Source organism: Berghia stephanieae, chromosome 8, assembly GCF_034508935.2.
Source record: "Berghia stephanieae isolate SIO BIC M18660-M18661 chromosome 8, UCSD_Bste_1.3, whole genome shotgun sequence".
Taxonomy (NCBI): domain Eukaryota; kingdom Metazoa; phylum Mollusca; class Gastropoda; order Nudibranchia; family Aeolidiidae; genus Berghia; species Berghia stephanieae.
Window position 1 is genome coordinate 49,991,307 of NC_088367.1, and position 6,929 is coordinate 49,998,235.

A 6,929-nucleotide genomic window follows, 5' to 3' on the forward strand; every position below is an offset into this window, starting at 1 on the left:
TTTTATTATAGCTATAAAAACGTGATACACTGTGATGAAGAGTTCATTTTGCGGATCAATAATATGCTAAGAATGCATTTGTTGCTTCTATGTTTGAGTAAGAAAAAAAAAATATTTTCAAGTTGGGGGGGGGGGGGAAGGGGGGGGGTGAAATTTTGGGGGAATTTCTAAATATGGCAAGTAAGGAAAGGGTTAACCAGTAGATTTTTTAACCAATCAAAACATGGAATTTTGGACACGCCTTCACATTATGTGCTCGGACAAACATGGTTGGTTGTTTATAAACAAAAACACGAATGAAACTGACCTCTTTTTGATCCTTGTTATTGTGTATTTGTGTTACAGTGAATGACATAATCAGTCGGATGGGGAAGATGTTTGAGTTGAGATATTGCCAAGTTTAGTTAGAAGGTCACTTTTTGTCATAAATAAGTTATTGCGATATGTGATTAAATCAACCCTTTGTTTGTACATCTTCGATAAATAGCAAAGCTTAATTTCGCTTCTTAACATCTTTTACAGCTAGTCAAGTTGAAAAAGTATGAAATTTGAGACAACTTGCTGGATATATTTCCCATAAATCTGACCATGACTTCATGAAAAATCACCCGATTTAGTTTAAATAAAGATTAAAATGCTCTAGTGAGCATATTCGTTCCGAAAATGCAAGAAAATGCAAAGCCAAAATTTTCACCTTTGGGCTGATTATGTCAAACACTGACAAACATATACTGCCAAAAAGGTTTCTAGTTATCACACTATTTTCTCGATCATAATATAAACGTTTAAGTTTGCACATAGTTATCTGTGTTGGTTATATTGATTACGCGGTAGAACAGTGGGTATTTTACTGATACACATACCATCGATAGTAAAACATGTGCAGTTTGCAATGTTAACCAATCCCTGTCTTTGTTTAAATTATGCCAAGTCTTTGGACGCAAAATAAAACAAATTGTGAGTTGTATTCGATAATTCAACCAATGGAATCACTTGTTGCCTTGAGCTCTACTAACGACAACTCACTAAAGAATGACGTCAAACTATTAGTCCTCGTGGGTTCTTGTGTCATGCTATATGTTGACGATGGCTAAGGTTCGTTCACTTATACACCCTTACACTAAAACCGTGGCCTTCGTAAAGTTATGAACTGATACTGACCAAATAATGACGTCAAACTGCCAGTCCTTTTGGATTTTCAGTATCAGGCTATTGATAGTACGCGCTTGGCTAAGAAGCTCATAACCTTGCCATCCGGAAAATAACGGACCAACACACAAAACTGTGTGTTTCCATGAACGTTTATAGCCGGGCTAATACAGCTCAGTGAGCATTACTCATAAACGCGGATGGCAAAAAACAATAACAAAGACCTGAGTGACGCCATCTTCGAACTATCTATAACATGACGATGGCTACGCTAAAACCCACTAAGACTCATATTTTGACGTAATTTTTTTTAGGTTTGTGGACCGCCTAGTGAGTTGTGTTTAGTAGGGGTCAGGGTAACAAGTCATCCTATTGGTTGAACTATTGAATACAACTCACGATTTGTTTTCTTTTGTGGCAAAAGATTGGCATTTTTGACGTCATTTTTTTGTCAGTATCAAGCCATAACTTTACGAAGGCCACGGTCAGAATTAGCGTAGCTATCGTTAACTTATCGCCTGACACCTTAGCCATCGTAAAAGCCTGACACTGACCAAAAAATGACGTCAAAAATGCCAGTCTTTTCCCACAAAAGAAAGCAAATCGTTAGTTGTATTCAATAGTTCAACCAATGAAATAACTTGTTTCCTTGAACTCTACTAACGACAACTCTCTAGACGCTGCACAAACCTTTAAAATGACGTCATCAAACTGTAAGTCCTAGAGGGTTCTAGTGTCAGGCTATATGTTAACATTGGCGACGGTATCAGCCCATGAGTTTACGAAGGCCACGGTTCATGTCGTAGCCCAAACCCAAGGAGTCATTCCGCGAAATCTTCAAAGACACGTATTATTTTAAAAATTGGCCAGAAAACTCATCCTTCTAAATATTGATCGATAATGTAACCCTCTCCTTACCAACTATAGGAAAATCGTCACATTCGTTACGATACAACCGACATTTTTCTTATTCACAATTCTTTTGTACATCATAAAATTATAAGAAAATGAACAGTGTGTTGTAGAGTATGTTTTGATAAAGAAATCATGTATCGGAAGAACTTTACTGCTATTGTTTTTGTGTGATAAAAAACATATATTTTTGTGTTAGTTGGGTGTGGAGTTTTGGGGGAAAATTCTGAAAATGGCTGGTAAGGAGAGAGTTAAATGACCTCCTTCTTGGCAACAAAATTCGTAAACCTGAGACTTTAATAATGAAGACCTCGCGAGGTCTCAAATTTAAGAGGTGTCTTTTATTTTGCCAACCACCATTGAGTACAGACGATACAAGTTATTTTTCATTATATTTTATTTGTTTTCCACGTTTATTTGTGTATTGTTGTGCTGACGAAGGGTTTGTACCCGAAACGTCCATTGTCTGTTTTGTTCCCATACGAAGCCTTTCCATTTTCACTCTTTCGTTAGTATTGGTGCTTTAATTGTAATTCTAGAACTTTTTACTAGCCCATTTTCTTTCTTTTTACTGGCGCTGATATAACTTAAATGTGTTGCAAGCGCCGTAAAACCATTAAAAACAAAAACAACTCGTACAAAGCTATGTGACACCTTTAAGGGATATTACGCTATAAACATGCCCAGGATTTAAAATTAAATTATATGTTAGAGAAATAAGAATATACGACAAGAGAAATAAATCAATCAATTGATGAATGAATAAACCAATTAAAAATGAATAAAACAATGAATAAATAATTGAATGCATGGATGAATGAATAAATAAATAAACAAATAAATAAAAGTAACGAACTATTTCTTTTGATCGAGTCTGCGTCAGTTTATGCTCACTATAATAATATTTTGAAAAACGAGAAAAAAATTAAATTATTTGTTGTTTTTGTGGGGCTATGTCACGTAAATTAATGGTGTGACACTCACCTTCGGATCGAAAAGTCTTGGGTTCGAGTCTCGAGTGGTGCAGTTGAGCCCTTGGAAAAGACTCTTTACTCAAATTCTCTCACCGTACTCAGGTGTAAAATGAGTACGTGGTCGTTAACAGCGTTGTCTCAATCCGACAAATGTTTTTTTTTTTTTTTTTTTTTTTTGTAATATCGTTTAACAGGCGTCACGTCTCGTCCTCTCTGTTTAGCGTTACTGTTGGCCGGGGCCCCCTTGTATAGAGCGTAGAGCACGTTTAGTGGATGTTGCGCTATATCAAAAGCTCAAACTCAAGTTTCGTACTGTGACCCAACGTCAAAATATGGTATTTGCCAAAGTAAACAAGACGTTAAAATCTGAATTTTAGAGGTAAATTAAGAGGCGATTTGATAATTGGCTTCAACAGTCATGACGTCACTTCCCTCGTAATGACGCACAGTATCTTAGTAACTGGCTCTTAACAATCGGAACAATAGAGGACGCCCTTACGGAATATTTCTCCGACGAGCATAAAAGTGTATCCAGAGGAGAAAAACATAAAAAATATAATCATGTTTTGACTTTTATACATTCTGATCACATGACTTATGAAATGTTCTAGCCAGCATGAAGAATTAAAAGTACCGATTTTCTTTGTTTAGAACCACGCTGCTCGTCGTTGCTGGGCGACGTGACATCAGCCTAGTGAATCCAATTCATTTGTGTCAAAAAGTAATAGGACTCTGCTTATTACTTTGCAACAGATTATTACAATACCATGCATCATTTTTTTATTTGTCCTTCAGAGCCATTCAGCCCATGGAGCCGGAGTTTATCCCGGTTTTCCTAGCGTGAAAGGGACAATAGCAATAAAAGCTCAATTTTTTATTATTATTATGTTTCTGAACTCACTCAATCCTAGAGATTATTGCTACTTTTCAAAATTGAAAAAAAAATGTGTGAAAGGAACATGTGCATAGATAGTTTTATTCAACTATCATTAACTTGTAAAAACTAAAAACATTAACTTTGATACTACGCCTGTAATTTGTCTCAGAAATATGTAATAAATAGGCACGGGGTAAAAGTAACCCGGGTAAACAACGGATATAGTCGGTGTTAGGGTTGAGTGAGTTAATGATTTAAGAACACACCATACATCATGGCACAAGACCGAAGGTATAGAGTTCTGCTGGCCGAAGGTTCGGATACATCATGCGTGGCTAATCCCCCCCCCCCCTCTTCTCCCCCTCCTCCTCCCCCCCCCCCCCCCTCCCATGTGACCAATGACCTCGATCATCCCCAAAATGAGTTAAGGTCATTTCTCACGAAGAAACATGTACTAGTTCCTTCTCCAAATCCGGTCTAACTCCACAAAGAAACATGTACTCGTTCCTTCTCCAAATCCGGTCTAACTCCACAAAGAAACATGAACTAGTTCCTTCTCCAAGTCCGGTCTTACTCCACAAAGAAACATGTACTCGTTCCTTCTCCAAATCCGGTCTAACTCCACGAAGAAACATGTACTTGTTCCTTCTCCAAATCCGGTCTAACTCCACAAAGAAACATGTACTTGTTCCTTCTCCAAATCCGGTCTAACTCCACGAAGAAACATGTACTCCAAATCCGGTCTAACTCCACAAAGAAACATGTACTCGTTCCTTCTCCAAATCCGGTCTAACTCCACGAAGAAACATGTACTTGTTCCTTCACCAAATCCGGTCTAACTCCACAAAGAAACATGTACTCCAAATCCGGTCTAACTCCACAAAGAAACATGTACTCCTTCCTTCTCCAAATCCGGTCTCACTCCACGAAGAAACATGTACTCCTTCCTTCTCCAAATCCGGTCTAACTCCACGAAGAAACATGTCCTTGTTCCTTCTCCAAATTCGGTCTAGCTCCACGAAGAAACATGTCCTTGTTCCTTCTCTAAATCCGGTCTAACTCCACGAAGAAACATGTACTTGTTCCTTCTCCAAATCCGGTCTCACTCCACGAAGAAACATGTCCTTGTTCCTTCTCCAAATTCCCGGTCTAAGCTCCACGAAGAAACATGTCCTTGTTCCTTCTCTAAATCCGGTCTAACTCCACGAAGAAACATGTCCTTGTTCCTTCTCCAAATTCGGTCTAGCTCCACGAAGAAACATGTCCTGTTCCTTCTCTAAATCCGGTCTAACTCCACGAAGAAACATGTCCTTGTTCCTTCTCCAAATTCGGTCTAGCTCCACGAAGAAACATGTCCTTGTTCCTTCTCTAAATCCGGTCTAACTCCACGAAGAAACATGTACTTGTTCCTTCTCCAAATTCGGTCTAGCTCCACGAAGAAACATGTCCTTGTTCCTTCTCTAAATCCGGTCTAACTCCGCGAAGAAACATGTCCTTGTTCCTTCTCTAAATCCGGTCTAACTCCACGAAGAAACATGTACTTGTTCCTTCTCCAAATCCGGTCTCACTCCACGAAGAAACATGTACTTGTTACTTCTCTAAATCCGGTCTAACTCAACGAAGAAACATGTACTTGTTCCTTCTCCAAATTCGGTCTAACTCCACAAAGAAACATGTACTCGTTCCTTCTCCAAATCCGGTCTTACTCCACGAAAAAACATGTACTCGTTCCTTCTCCAAATCCGGTCTTACTCCACAAAGAAACATGTACTCGTTCCTTCTCCAAATCCGGTCTAACTCCACGAAGAAACATGTCCTTGTTCCTTCTCTAAATCCGGTCTAGCTCCACGAAGAAACATGTCCTTGTTCCTTCTCCAAATCCGGTCTAGCTCCACAAAGAAACATGTACTTGTTCCTTCTCCAAATCCGGTCTAACTCCACGAAGAAACATGTACTCCAAATCCGGTCTAGCTCCACAAAGAAACATGTACTCGTTCCTTCTCCAAATCCGGTCTAACTCCACAAAGAAACATGTACTCGTTCCTTCTCCAAATCCGGTCTAACTCCACATACTCTTACTTACAACAAATGCTTCAGAATCTTTTGTATGTACCATCCCGAGTGACAGTGGATCCCTGTGTTGGGAAATCAACGAGTACTAAAAAATGCTTTTATATAGCGCAATATCCACTAAAAGGCTCAAAGCGCTTTACAAGGGTACCCTGGCCAACAGCAACACTTAACACGTAGGACTAGACATGACGTCTGTTAGGCGATAATACAATTTTTTTCTCTGACATAGACAACGCCGTTAAAGGCGAGGTTCTCATTTTACACCTGAGTACGGTTACAGAATGTGAGTAAAAAAAATATAATATATAAATATAATAAAATAATGATAATAAAACAACCAGGGTTACCAATTTGGCGTTTTGAAAGAAAGAAAAAAGTTAAATTTCAATAATTTGGCGGTTTTCTTGAAGCCGTTTGACATGGAGAAAATTAGTGCTTAACATTTTGTCATTTTCTATCATTTTCTTGATAATCACTTGATACTTATTTTCACCAGTTCAATAGACGAATTAACACTGATAAAAAAAAACAACAAATTATACACAATTTCACCCTTTTACAAGGACTCAACTATGCGCCGAGCGAGGCTTGAACCCAGGACCATTCCGATCCGAAAGCGAGTGTCATACTACCACTCTAACGTCCCAACACATTGTTGCCATAAGTTTTTCAGCTGATTTCTCAGTTTCGAATTTGTTTGCAGACCTGCCCACTATTTTGAAACTTTCGTAGAATTCCGAATTTTCGGAACCTAATTAATGACAACGATCTATGGATTTTTAATTCAGTGAACTTCCCGAAAACTAAGTTTTGTGTCAAAAAGTGTATATAACATATTTCACTTTGTAAAATTGATATTACAGTGTCTCCATAAATTCTTAACTTTATATATATATATATATATATATATATATATATATATATATATATATATATATATATAT